Source organism: Manihot esculenta, chromosome 18, assembly GCF_001659605.2.
Source record: "Manihot esculenta cultivar AM560-2 chromosome 18, M.esculenta_v8, whole genome shotgun sequence".
Taxonomy (NCBI): domain Eukaryota; kingdom Viridiplantae; phylum Streptophyta; class Magnoliopsida; order Malpighiales; family Euphorbiaceae; genus Manihot; species Manihot esculenta.
The window spans coordinates 31,471,921-31,486,582 of record NC_035178.2 but is presented as its reverse complement, the minus strand read 5'-3'; positions in this window follow the sequence as shown (position 1 = coordinate 31,486,582).

Here is a 14,662-nt window from a genome sequence, read left to right as displayed (position 1 = left end):
ACACATAAGGAGTCTCCCCATGTTCTTTACACTCCCCCTGGGAGACACATACGGGATTGCAAGTGACACCATCTCTTCTTCTTCCTTTCTTTTATTTTTTGTTTTGTTTTAGCCATGAGAGGCTGAAACCTTTTATTCTAGTTGAAGAAGAAGTGAAGCTTTAGTTGTTTTTTATGGATTGAGAGACTTGTACTACATTGTTAATCTTTTGCTTTTTAATATTCTTGTAATTTCATGCTTGAAGATATTATTGCTTTGTTGTGCGGATCTACATTGATTCTTGATTGCAAGGTAATATATTGTTAGTTTGGATAATTTTAAGTTTGTAATTGCTTGGATTGTTCAAACATAAGAACACTTGGTGTAAAAACCAAGGAAATTGCATGATCTAGTGTTGTCACCATGCTTGTGGATAACTAGAATTGGTTTTCTCCATATCTTAATGCAATTGACAATTGTTAGTAAGCCTAAAGCTCAAGGACGTTCCTTGCAATTTGTTGATTAGTAATTAATTAGAGGACTCTCCCTAATTGGTTAATAATAAAGGAGAAGTATGGTTATGAGAAGCATTTTCAATCGCCATGACTGATTTATTGAATCAAGCAAAAGAACATAAGTGTCAATGATCAATCCCATTAACTATAGTGGATCTAATTCTTCAACTAGAGCTTTTCTTCTTATTGTTTTCTCTTTATTTTTATTTCCTTTACTTTATTGCTTTTACCTTAGTTTAATTGAATCAATCTCAAAACCCCCCCTTTTTACTTTCCTAGCACTTTATTTTTGTTTTACTTTCTGTTTGTTTTCTTGGTCTTGATAAGGAAAGTAGGTAAGTATCAATTCCCTGTGGATACGATCCTTTCACCACTATCTACAGTATTAATATTATTGGTAGCTGAATTGATTATTTTTGACCGGCTTCGACAACCGTACTGTCATTCTACCTTCTTCTCATCAACATGTATCCCTTATGCACTAACAACGAATTCCAGGAACAGAATGCGCTCCGTCATATAAATGCACTTTTTTAAGATTAATAACCAGCTCACTTTCTTGCAAGGCTGTCATAACATGACGGAGATGCTATAAATGTTCTTCTTCGCTGCGACTAAAAATCAAGATGCCATCAAAATAAACAAACACACATTTGTGTAAGAAAGGATGCAAAACCTGGTTCATAAGTCGCGTAAAGGTGCTAGGTGCATTCGTCAAACCAAAGGGCATAACCAGCCACTCATACAAGCCTTCCTAAGTCTTGAAGGTTGTCTTCCATTCATCTTCCTCCTTAATCTAAACTTGGTGATAGCCGCTTTTAAGGTGGATCTTAGAGAAGACTTTAGACCCGGATAGCTGATCCAACATATCATCCAGTCGTGGAATAGAAAATCGATACTGGATTGTAATTTTTTTTATGGTCCTGCTATCCACGTACATTCTCCAAGTCCCATCTTTCTTTAGAACTAATAGGGCAGGTACTCCGCAGGGGCTAATGCTCTCTCGAATATGCTCTTTCTTCAATAATCAATAATTCTTCAACTTGTTCTTAGAGGATTTCACTCTTCTTTGGACTCATTTTGTAATATGGCAGATTTGGTAATTTTGAACTAGGGATGAGATAAATCTGGTCTTGGACATCCCACAAAGGTGGGAGCTTAGAGGATTCCTCCACTATCCTGGGAAACTCCTTCAACAGTTCTTTGATGGGTGGTGGTAAAGATGGTGCATCCTCCGCTGTGTCTGTTGCTTTACCAAAAAAGCCAACGTGCCTCCAGATTTCTCAATTTTGCCTGATAGCCTTTGCACTCCCGTAGAAACAATAATAGCATTATTTCCTTTTACTTTAGAATGTTTCGCAGAACCAGAAGGTAAAATAGTAATCTTCTTTCGATTCCATGTGAACATGTATGAATTCTCCTTCCCCTTATGCAAAGCATCAACATCAAACTGCCAAGGGCGACCTAGCAAAATTCCACAATAATACATATCCACAACATCACAATTAACAGGTTAAGTGTAAGATTTACCGATCGAGATAGGCACACTGAAGATTCTGTTGACCTCATTTGTCAGACCTTCCTTAATCCATTCGACTTTGTATGTCGAAGGGTATGGCTATGTAGACAACTGCAATTTCTCCATTAATTGCTTAGCTATTAGATTCTGACAGCTGCAACTATCTATAATTAGCTTGCGAATTGCCTCTCCTACTCGACACTTTGCCCAGAAAATCTTCCTCCTTTGCGTCTCATCCTCCTGTTTTGTTGAGCATAAGATTTTCTTGACCACATAGGTGACCTCTTCATCTTCAGAACCAGCAATAGATCCGTCATAGTCATCCATTTCCTCCTCAAATTCAGCCACCTGGTCCACCACATTAACCTGTCGGCGATCATTATTAACTCCTCTACGTTCTGGACAATTATTTGATCGTTGACCAGGTTGCCTGCAGCGGTAACATATGTCTCCTATTGGCTTCTGATAAGGATTGGTTCTGCCTCCTTTTTCTGCTGTAGTGGTAATTGCTTTTCCCTTATTGTCTCTCCTTTCTTCCATAGTATTATGAGAATTGCTAGAATTTACAACCTTAGAAGGTTGCCCGCCGAAATTGCCTCTATTCTGGTGCGTCCCTGTCGAACCAAAATTTTTGTAATTAAAATTCTGGTTATACTGCTGTCGTGGCTACCAATCAACACGCTCTTTTTCCCTTTTGGCTATCTCAATGGCATCTGCCAAAGTGAAAATCGTAGCTATTCCCATCATACAGCGAATTTCGTGATTCAGGCCACTCTGATAATGAGCAACCTGCTGGGCTTCGTTCTCACAGTTTTCATACCTCGCCTTTACCTCAAAAACTCCTTGATATATTAATCCACCCTTTGATTCTCCTGTACACAATCATGATACTAGTTACACAAAACCTGAGTGTGATCGCTAGACAAGAACTACTATTCAATCATCTGCTTCATCAACACCTAGTTTCGTATAAGTTCTAGCCTCCTCCGATAGCGTTCGTTTTGAACCAACTTCCATTGGGCTGCTGCACTCCCCTTTAACTTATGGGCCACCATCGAAACCTTGCGATCCTCTTCCACATTCATAATTTTGAAGAAACTTTCAACCGTTGTCAGCCAATCAAGAACAGATTCCACGTCCAACGAACCAGAAAAGTTTTAACGGTCTATCCTCATCTTGTAATCTTCCTGATAATTCTGTTAGGGATTTGTAGCCACAGGATTGGCGACCATAAGATTGGCGGCCACTGGATTGCGAACTGGCTGGGGGTGTGCGGCGAAGGCTGGTTCGTGGATTCCCTGCTGTAGGGCCAGCTGTCCGATCATCTCCCTCAATTCTGCCAAAGATGCCTCAATTGCTGCAAGTCTCGCCTCTTGGTTGTCTGCCATGGTCGAACTTTGCTCTGATACCAATCTGATAAAGGACTATTTAGACTCTGTCAGAAGTTTTAACCAATATCGCTTGGCTAAGATGATAAATGAGAAAGATAGGGTAGAAGATAAAAAATCTTATTGAAATTCTTTAAAGATTTAAAATTGAGTCTCTAATAGCCAAGAAAGGCTATTTATAACAAAAAAAAAAAATCTAATATGCAAAATTATAAAAATATCCAAAAAAATAATTATAATGCAAAATTAACCCCCTAAACGATGAAATTTCCTTTTCGAAATTCCCTTTTTGAAAAGCTATCGTGTGTCTCCATTGGACGTCGACAACAAAAGTTAGTTCCAGACCAAGTCTGTTGTAAAGTCCAAGGCTAGTTGCTCTGTGTCATTCCCTTCCTCTTGTAAACCACTCAACCTCGAGTTGTCATCAACAGGGTAGTACTGAAACAGATCAGCCATGTTAAACGTCTTGGAAATTTTCATCTCATTTGGGAGGTCAAGAACATAAGCATTGTCATTAATTTTCTAAATGATCCGGAATGGACCAATCTTTTTGGCGTCAAGCTTTTTCTATCCTCCACCAAGCTTCTTGCATAAATACACCATAACTTGGTCACTGACATTGAAGGAATTGAAACGCCTATGTTTATCAGCAATAGCTTTATATTTGTCATTGGCTTCTGAGAGATATTGTTGTATCTATTAGAAAACATCCACATGCTGCTTTTCCAAGTTGCTTACTGCAATACTGTTGTGAGAACCTATGGGAAGGGCAATAAGATCAACTGTATGCACTGGGATTTTCCAATACACAACTGCAAACGATGGTATCTTTGTGGAGTTGTGGACAACACTGTTGTAAGCAAATTCTACTTGGGCAAGAGCAAGATCCTAAGCAATTTTCTTGTTACTGCATATGCAGCACAGAAGATTGCCAAGCGTGCGGTTCACCACTTCGATTTCTGCATCAGTTTAGGGATGGGCAGCACTGCTGTATTGAAGTTCAATTCAAAAACATTTCCATAAAGTCACCCAGAAGTTAGCTAGAAACTTCACATCTTTGTCAGAAGTAATGGTCTTGGGAACGCCATGTAAGCGAACAATCTCGTGGAAAAACAGTTTTCCCACATGACAAGCATCATTAGTTTTCTTGTAAGGAATGAAATGCGCCATTTTGGAAAACCTGTAAACAACAACAAAAATGGAATCAGATCCACGTTGAGTACATGGAAGACCAAGAATAAAATCCATAGACAAGTCCTCCCAAGGATGTGCTAGAATAGACAGTGGAGTGTATAAGCCCGTATTCTGTGAATGTCCCTTCTGAGTTTGACAAACTGGGCACTTCTGGACCATCCGACCTATATCTCCTTTTAATCGTGCCAGTAAAAATGCTCCTCCAACCTAGCAACAGCCTTATCACACCCAAAATGACCACTCAAACCTCCTTCATGTACCTCCCGAATCAGTTTTTCCCACAAAGAAGATTTAGGAATGCATAACTTGTTCTCCTTAAAAAGAAAGCCATTATGTATCAAGAACCCATTAGTAGGATGGTGAGCCTGGACTCTAGCCCATATATCAGTAAAGTCATCATCTGCAGCATACAAAACTTTCTGAAATTCAAAACCTACAACCTCCTGATTAACTTTAATCAACAGTGCATCCCTCCTACTAAAAGCATCTGCCACCTTACTACTATGGCTAGCCTTATATTTTATGACATAATGAAAGACTCCAAAATAAGCTGCCCATCGAGCATGCATCTTATTCACATGTTTTTGAGTTTTAAAATGGATCAAAGATTGATGATCTGTGCGAATAATAAATTCTCACCCCATCAGATACTGCTCTCAAGTTTTAAAAGCTCAGAATACTGCATATAACTCCTGCTCATAAGTGGAGCACTTCTTCCTAGCTTTCAATTTCTCACTAAAGAAAGCAATAGGCATTTTAGACTGTGACAACACTCCCCCAATCCCAACTCCACAAGCATCACATTCAACCTCAAACAATTTATCAAAATCGGGTAGAGCAAAAATAGGGGTAGAAGTAAGCTTTTCTTTAATCTCTTTAAAGTTATTGTTAGTAGTGTCAGTGCAAGCAAATTTCCTCACTCTCTCTTTCTTCAAGCGATCTGTGATAGGGGCAATGATACTGCTGAAATTTCTGATAAACCGTTGATAGAAAGTAGCAAGGCCATGAAAGCTGCAAATTTCAGAAATAGTTTTAGGGATGGGCCAATTCCGTATTGCTTCTACCTTCTTCTCATCAACATGTATACCTTCTGCACTAACAATAAATCCCAAGAATAGAACGCGCTCCGTCATATAAATGCACTTTTTTAAGATTAATAACCAGCTCATTTTCTTGCAAGGCTGTCATAACATGATGGAGATGCTGTAAATGTTCTTCTTTGCTACGTCTAAAAATCAAGATGTCATCAAAATAAACAACCATAAATTTGCATAAGAAAGGACGCAAAACCTAGTTCATAAGTCGCATAAAGGTGCTAAATGCATTCGTCAAACCAAAGGGCATAACCAGACACTCATACAAGCCTTCCTTAGTTTTGAAGGATGTCTTCCATTCATCTCCCTCCTTAATCCTAACTTGGTGATAGCCGCTTTTAAGGTCGATCTTAGAGAAGACTTTAGACCCGAATAGCTGATCAAGCATGTCATCCAGTCGTGAAATAGGAAATCGATACTAAACTATAATTTTGTTGATGGCCCTGCTATCCACGCACATTCTCCAAGTCCCATCTTTGTTTAGAACTAATAGGGCAGGTACTCCGCAGGGGCTAATTCTCTCCCGAATATGCCCCTTCTTCAATAATTCTTCAACCTATTCTTAGTGTATTTCACTCTCCTTTGGACTCATTTTGTAATGCGGCAAATTCGGTAATTTTCATCTAGGGATAAGATTAATCTGGTGTTGGATATCCCGCAACGTTGGGAGCTTGGAGGATTCCTCCACTATCCTGGGAAACTCCTTCAACAGTTCTTTGATGGGTGGTGTTAAAGATGGTGCATCCTCTACTACGTCTATTGCTCTCACCAATAAAGCCAGCGTGCCTCCGGATTTCTCAACTGCGCCTGAGAGCCTTTGCACTCCCGTGAAAACAATAACAACATTCTTCCCTTCCACTTTAGAATGTTTTGCAGAACTAGAAGGCAAAATAGTAATCTTCTTTCGATTCCATGTGAACATGTATGATTTCTCCTTCCCCTTATGCAAAGCATCAACATCGAACTACAAAGGGCGACCTAGCAAAATTCCACAACAACCCATATCCACAACATCACAATTAATAGGTTCAATGTAAGATTTATCGATCGAGATAGGCACATTGCAGATTCTGTTGACCTCAATTGTCGAACCTTCCTTAATCCATCCGACTTTGTATGGTAAAGGGTGTAGCTGTGTAGGCAACTGTGATTTCTCCACTAATTGCTTAGCTATCAGATTCTCACAATTGCAGCTATCTATAATTACCCTACAAATTGCCTCTCCTTCTCAACACTTTGCTTGGAAAATCTTCCTCCTTTACGTCTCATCCTTCTGTTTTTTCGAGCATAAGATTTTTCTTGATCACATAGGTGACCTCTTCATCTTGAAAACCAGCAATATATCCGTCATCGTCATCCACTTCCTCCTCAGATTCAGCCACCTACTCAACCACATTAACCTGTCGGCGATCATTATTAACTCCTCTATGTTCTGGACAATTATTCGATCAATGACTAGGTTGCCTGCAGCGGTAACATATGTCTCCCATTGGCTTTTGATATGGATTGGTTCTGCCTCCTTTGTCTACTGTAGTGGTGACTACTTTTCTCTTACCGTCTCTCCTTTCTTTCATTGTATTATGAGGATTGCCATAATTCACAACCTTAGAAGGTTTCCCGCTGTAATTGCCTCTATTCTGCTGCGTCCCTGTCGAACCAGAATTTTTGTAATTAAAATTTTGGTTATACTGCTGTCATAACTGCCAATCAACACGCTCTTCTGCCCTTTTGGCCATGTCAATGACGTCTGCCAAAGTGAAATTCACAGCTACTCCCATCATACAGTGAATTTCGTGATTCAGGCTCCTCTGATAATGAGAAACCTACTGGGCTTCATTCTCACAGTTTTCACACCTCGCCTGCAACCTCAAATACTCTTCGGTATATTCATCCACCCTTTGATTCCCTTGTACACAGTCATGATATCGGTTATACAAAACTTGAGTGTGATCGCTAGGCAAGAATCGCTATTGAATCATATGCTTCATCAACACCCTGTTTCGTATGGGTTCCAGCCTCCTCCGATAGCGTTCGTTCTGAACTGAGTTCCACCAGGCTGCTGCACCCTCCTTAAACTTATAGGCCACAATTGGAACCTTACGATCCTCTTCCACGTTCATAATTTCGAAGAAATGTTCAACCTCTGCCAGCCAACCAAGAACAGATTCCACATTCAACAAACCATAAAAGTTTTGATGGTCTATCTTCATCTTGTGACCTTTCTGATAATTTTGTTAGGAATTTGCAGCCACAGGATTGGCGACCACAAGATTTGTAAAGACCCGAAAACCGGACCGCTACTGGAGCTAGGATTCGGGTCGACTTAAGGTTGCTGGGACCCCTAGCAAGCCTACTATACCTCCAGTGTACCTGATAACATCCTATATATGAACATACATTTTCATAAAAATTTAAACTTTTCATATACCAAGCTCGACCTGTGCATTCATCATAAACTGTATACATAAAACCCACACTAGAGCCCTCATCAAATGTTCTAGTATGGTCAACATAACATACATCAAGCTTGGTTCAACATAACTCATAATAAAAACTTTTGCATAAAAACATATTCACTGGGATTTACAAAACATAAACTGGGGCAAAGCACAAATCTAATCCATTACATAGTACATGTCCACTACTGATCTATTACATAACATATATCAGTCTCTAGCTGACTTCTCGAGCTATTCTTGATCCTGCAAACCTGGGGTAAGAGGAAAGGGATGAGCTACAAGAGCCTCGTGAGCAGAACATAAGAAAAACAGTTTAATAACCATATGCTCTCATGAAATGCATCACAACACAAAGAATACACAACAAGGATGGACTTGTCACCAATAACTCTCTACATATTCCAAATAATGTCCGACCCTCGACGGAGCTCCTCAGGACTTCCTCTTAAACATAACATAACATATCCAACTGTGCCAGGGGTGTAGAATGGGCAGCCCTAGTCTTTCCCTTACATAGTGCCAGGGCGCGTAGAATGGGTAGCCCTAGTCATCTGTATCCTATGATATCATAACCTGCTCGAGGGCTAGTGGGTCATCCAACATCCATCCACATCTATAATAAATTATGCAACGCATCATATTCGTGGATTCTAATGCAAAATAACCCTAGTACATAACATGGCATTCATGATGCATGAACATGCTTAAAAATTTAGTTACTTTAAAATATAGTTCAGTTCTACTCACCTCTGGCTGATGCTTTATTGACACTGGAGCAGCTGACTCACTGCTGCCATCTCTAGATCATGTGTAGGGTAATTCAACTCGTGTTTCTTTAGCTGTCTAGAAGCATAAGCAATTACCCTCTCATTCTGCATCAACACACAACCTAGTCCCACTCGGGATGCATCACAAAACACCATGAAGTCTTCATTACTCGTAGGCAGAGCTAACACTGGTGCTGACGTTAACCTTCTCTTCAACTCTTCAAAGCTTTCTGCACACTATTCTGACCAAACAAACTTCTGATTCTTTTTGCTCAGCCTGGTCATAGGACAATTCTGGAGAAGTCCTGCACAAATCTCCTGTAGTAACCTACCAAACCTAAAAAGCTTTTGATTTCTATTACTGTAGTGGGTCTAGGCCAGTTAGCTACAGCTTCAACTTTCTTGGGATCTACCTCAATTCCATTTTCCGACACTACATGCCCCAAGAAAGAAATGCTCCTCAACCAGAATTCACACTTGGAGAACTTAGCATACAAGCCGTGTTCTCTCAGGGTCTGCAACACTGTTCTCAGATGATGGGCATGCTCCTCTGCATTTCTGGAATACACTAAGATATCATCAATGAAGACAGTAACGAAGTGATCCAGAAACTTACTAAAAACTCTGTTCATGAGGTCCATGAATGCTGCAGAGGCATTAGTAAGCCTGAACGGCATCACTAAGAACTCATAATGCCCATATCTGGTCCTAAAAGCTGTCTTTGGCACATCCTCTTCTCTGACACTCAGCTGGTAGTACCCAGATCTCAAATCCATCTTGGAGAAACAACCGGCTCCTGCTAGCTGGTCAAATAGATCATCAATCCTGGGTAGCGGATACCTGTTCTTGGTAGTGACCTTGTTCAACTGTCTGTAGTCGATACAAAGTCTTAGGGATCCATCCTTCTTTTTCACAAACAAGACCGGAGCACCCCAAAGTAAGGTACTAGGTCAGATGAAACCCTTATCTACCAACTCTTGCAACTGCTCTTTTAACTCCTTTAACTCTGCAGGTGCCATCCTTTAGGGAGGAATAGAGATGGGTCTGGTTCCAGGCATCACTTCAATTTCAAACTCTATCTCCCTAGCAGGTGGTAAACCTGGCAGCTCGTCTAGAAAGACATCTAGAAACTCTCTGACTACGGGCACTGAAGCTGGTTCCCTGACCTGACTGTTAAACTCTCTGACATGAGCAAGAAACCCCTGACAATCCCTTGTAAGCAACCTACGAGCCTAAAGAGCTGATATCAAACTTCTAGGCATCCCTACTCTGTCCCCTCTAAAGACTACCTCTGACCCATCTTGATCTCTGAACCTGACTACCTTGTCTCTACAATCCAAGGTAGCACCGTGAGTAGAAAGCCAATCCATCCCTAGAATGACGTCAAAATCGGTCAAATCTAGAACCACAAGGTCAGCTGGAAGGCATCTACCCTCAACAAATACTGGACTATATCAGCAGACTGACTCTGCCACAGATGGATCACACTTGGGCCCACTGACCCAAAGAGGACACTCTAACCCAGAAGCTATTAATCCCAAACTCTCCACGGCTCTCAGAGCAATAAAGAATGAGAAGCACCAGGGCCCATAAGAACATACACATCAGAACATCCAATAGTGAGATTACCTGACACCACGGTGTTTGACGTGTTAACCTCCTGCTGAGTCATGGTGAAGATCCGTGCTGGAGCTGATGGACCTTCTTCGTGGGAACCTGCTAAAGAAGAGGCTGTCCCTCTCCCTCGACCTCTGCCCTGTGACATGGTTGGAGCTGCTGGCTAGGCCACGCTACCAGAAGCTGCCCGCTGGGAATGAGCCATCATAACTACATTAGGACACTCACGTGCCATGTGCCCCTCCTGCCCGCATCTGAAACATGTTGTAGTCCCAAACCGATAGACCCCTTTGTGCGGCTTACCGCACCTCATACACCCAGAGCTGTCCGAACCAGAGCTGGAACCACCACCTATACCCAGACCTGACTTCAATCGGTTCAAAAAATTATTCTTCTTTGGTTTCTTAGTGGATCTACTCCACTTTTTGCTTTCCGAGGCAGCTGCATTCAGAGAGGAGAGGTCAATATTCCCTGTACCCAGGGTTTAAGAACCCGAGGTCTATGCCACCTGCTGTTTTACTGTCCCCTGAATAATGGCACTAGCCTCCATCTTTCTAACTGCATCCACTATGGTGTGGAAGCTCTCCCTCTCTGCTGCTAGGATTAGGGAGGAAAACCTTGGGTGGAGTCTCATGGTATACCTCCTGGCTTTCTTCTAATCCGTATCATATGTCTGTCCCACAAACTGAAGCAACTTTAGGAATTTGTCCGTGTACTCATCTGCACTCATGTCTTCAGTTTGTCTCAGCTGCTCAAACTCAATTACCTTTAATTATCGGCATTAATCTTTGATTAACACCTTCATCTTTTGGGGATTAATATACCCGACACGTGGTTGTCTGGCATAGATGACTTGATTAGTGGGAGCAATGCCTAGATGGTGGTCTTGCAAAACTTGCCTTGTGACCTGACCTGGGAAAACTCACCTTGTGGCCTTATTTAGTGGGACCAATGCTCGAATGGTCTAGTGGAACCCACCTTGTAACCTAGCCTAACAGAATTCGTCTTGTGGCCTTATTTAGTGGGACCAATGCGTGAATGTCTGGCAGTATCCGCCTTGTGACCTGACCTGGCAGAATCCATCTTATGGCCTTATTTAGTGGGACCAACGCCTGAATGGTCTGATAGAACCTGCCTTGTAACCTAACCTGGCGAAACCGGCCATGTGGCATTATTTAATGGGACCAACGCCTGAGTGGTCTGACGGAACCCGCCTTGTGACCTAGCCTAGCGGAACCCGCCTTGTGACCTAGCCTAGTGGAACCCGCATTATGGCCTTATTTAGTGGGACCAATGCCCAAATGGTTTGGTAGTACTTGCCTTATGGGTTGGCCTGGTGGAATCCACTTTGTGGCCTTATTTATTGGGACCAATGCCTGAATGGTCTAGCGGAATCCGCCTTATGACCTAGCCTGACAAAACCCACCTTATGGCCTTATTTAGTGGGACCAGTGCCCGAATGGTCAGGTAGAACCCTTATGACCTGACCTGGTGAAACCTACCTTGTGGCCTTATTTAGTGGGACCAACGCCTGAATGGTCTGGTGAAACTCGCCTTGTGACCTAGCCTGGCAGAACCCGCCTTGTGGCCTCTCCTTATCTCTTTTTTTAGGAAGGCAATCCCATCGTTCCTTGTTACTACACAACATGTGAAAAAGTACCTCGTTAACTTGTTATTGGTAAAACTTTCTAAGATTACAGATATTCTAGGAATGGGGAATGACTCGACCATCTAGCTTGGCCACCTTATATGACCTTAGGCGAATAACCTTCGAGACCCTAAACAGTCCTTTCTAGTTCTCGCTCAACTTACTAGAGCCGATACTGCCACCCGTTATATCTCTTCTTTTAAGGACTAGGTCCTCCATATTAAAAGCCTGCAGTTTGACCTTACTGTTGAAGATTCATAATATTTTATTTTGTAAATTGCCATTCTAATTGCAGGCTTTTCTCATAGGAATTCAACTTGGTCCAAATTGAATTGCATTTCTTTGGGATTCCCTGAAATCTCAAGAATGTTGTGTCCTAAAGCTTCTTACTTGGATTTCAATGGGAATGTCTGGCTTGGCCCCATATAGAAGAGAAAAGGATGTTTCTCTTGTAGTTGTCCTGAGGGTAGTCCTATATGCCCACAGTATAGAGGTAACTCCTTAGGCCAATTACTTTTGGCTTGGTCGAGCCTTTTTTTTTTAACCTTTATAAGATGGTCTTGTTTGTCACCTCGGTCATTCCATTAGTCTGGGGGTGATAAGCTGAGCTAAACATTAAGTCAATTTTCCATTTCTTATAGAAGTCTTCAAACCTGGAACTTGCCGACTGAGTTCCATTGTCAGTCATCACTATCTTTGGAATTCTGAATTGAGTAAAGATTTTTTTGCTAACGAAGGAGATTGCTTGTTTGTACTACCTCAGCTTTGCCCATTTACTAAAATGATCTACTACCATGATTACGAACTTTCTTGGCCCGAATGCTTTAGGGAACAGGCCAAGTATGTCTATTCCCTACTGAAATAAAGGCCAAGGACTTCCAATGGCTGCTTGCATTTCCCCTAGGGTCCTTGGGATGTTTGCATGTACTTGACATCTTCTACACCTATGGAAAAGTTGCTTTGCATCCTGCATTATCATCGGCCATTAGTACCCATGTATGAATGCTTTTCAGGCAATTGTCCATGCTCTTTCATGGCTCCCACAATCACCTTCATGGATATCCTTTAGGATTTCTTAGCCTTCCTCCTCTATAACACACTGTAGCTATGGCTGTGTCGAGGACCTCTCGTACAACCAACCATCAATTAGTGCATATTTAGAAGACTTCCTTATTACCTGTTTAACTGATAAGTCATTTATTAGAATATCATCTTGCGTCAAAAATTTATATACAGGCGTCATCCATGATTCCCACTCCTCTACGAGAAAATACTCTTCCACTTCCATTGCTGGAGTGTGCAATTCCTTTATTTGAAACGGTTGGGTCAAGTGTTATTCATTTGTCACCGCCATCTTAGCTAGAAGATCCACCTCTTCATTATTGCCTCTGGCCACCTGGCAAAGTTCGCAACTGCCCTGCCTGTTTTTTATCCTCTCCACTAAGAATCGAACCTTTTCTTCGTATTTGATAAGATTCAGTTCTCAGAGTTTGAATTGTCCTTGGCACTAATTAACAATCAATTGTGAGTCACTAAAAATAATAGATTTTTATATACCTAATTCCTTGATGATTCTTAGGGCCATTATTACATCCTCGTACTCGACTACATTGTTGGTGGCATTGAAGTGACCTTTACTGCATACTGAAGCTTTATACTGGTTTGAGACTGCAATAGGATTTCTATTCCAGAACCCCCAATCCTGCAAGCTCCATCTGTCCAAACTTTCCACTTTAGGGGACTCCGAATGTTCTAATAGCAGAGTCATTTCCGTAACAAAATTGGCTAGCACCTACGCTTTCATTACATTTCTTGGAATATACCTGATATCATATGCTAACAATATTATTGCCTAGGTGGATAATCACCCTAACAACTATGGCCTGTGGAGAATCTTTTGCAGAGGGTAATCTGTTTTGACTTCTATGGTGTGTGACTCAAAGTATAGTCGTAGCTTTATGGCTGACATTGTAAGGAAATCCAGAGATTACTGCAACACTGAATTAAGCAGCGGAAAGAAAAATTCTTTGTTTTCCCTTTCGGGATCCAAGTGCTTCATTTAATTTGAAAGGAAGGATAAGAGACTAACCTTTTAGACTTGATGAAAAGAGACTGTTTCGGATTGATGGTGCTACTTCTGAAATTATTTCGGACTAATGGTGCTACTTCTGAAATGAACACCCTCAATGGTATCCACACGAATGTTTCCATCTAGAGTGCTAGCTCTCTCAACGGATGGATTAGTTATGTCCTCTCCAATCTGCAACGATCACTAAAAAAAAACCTTGCACCCGCAATACAAAGAAGGTCTTTTTTTTCACTTGTTTTTTTCAGTCTTTTCATTTTTTCCACACTTCTTTTCATAAAATAGTTGTGTTCATAACCAACTATCACAATATCGCAGATACTCATATATCTATGTGATAAGTCCTTTTCAAAAGAAAATGAAAAATCCTTTATCTATAACAGTTACAAATAGGCT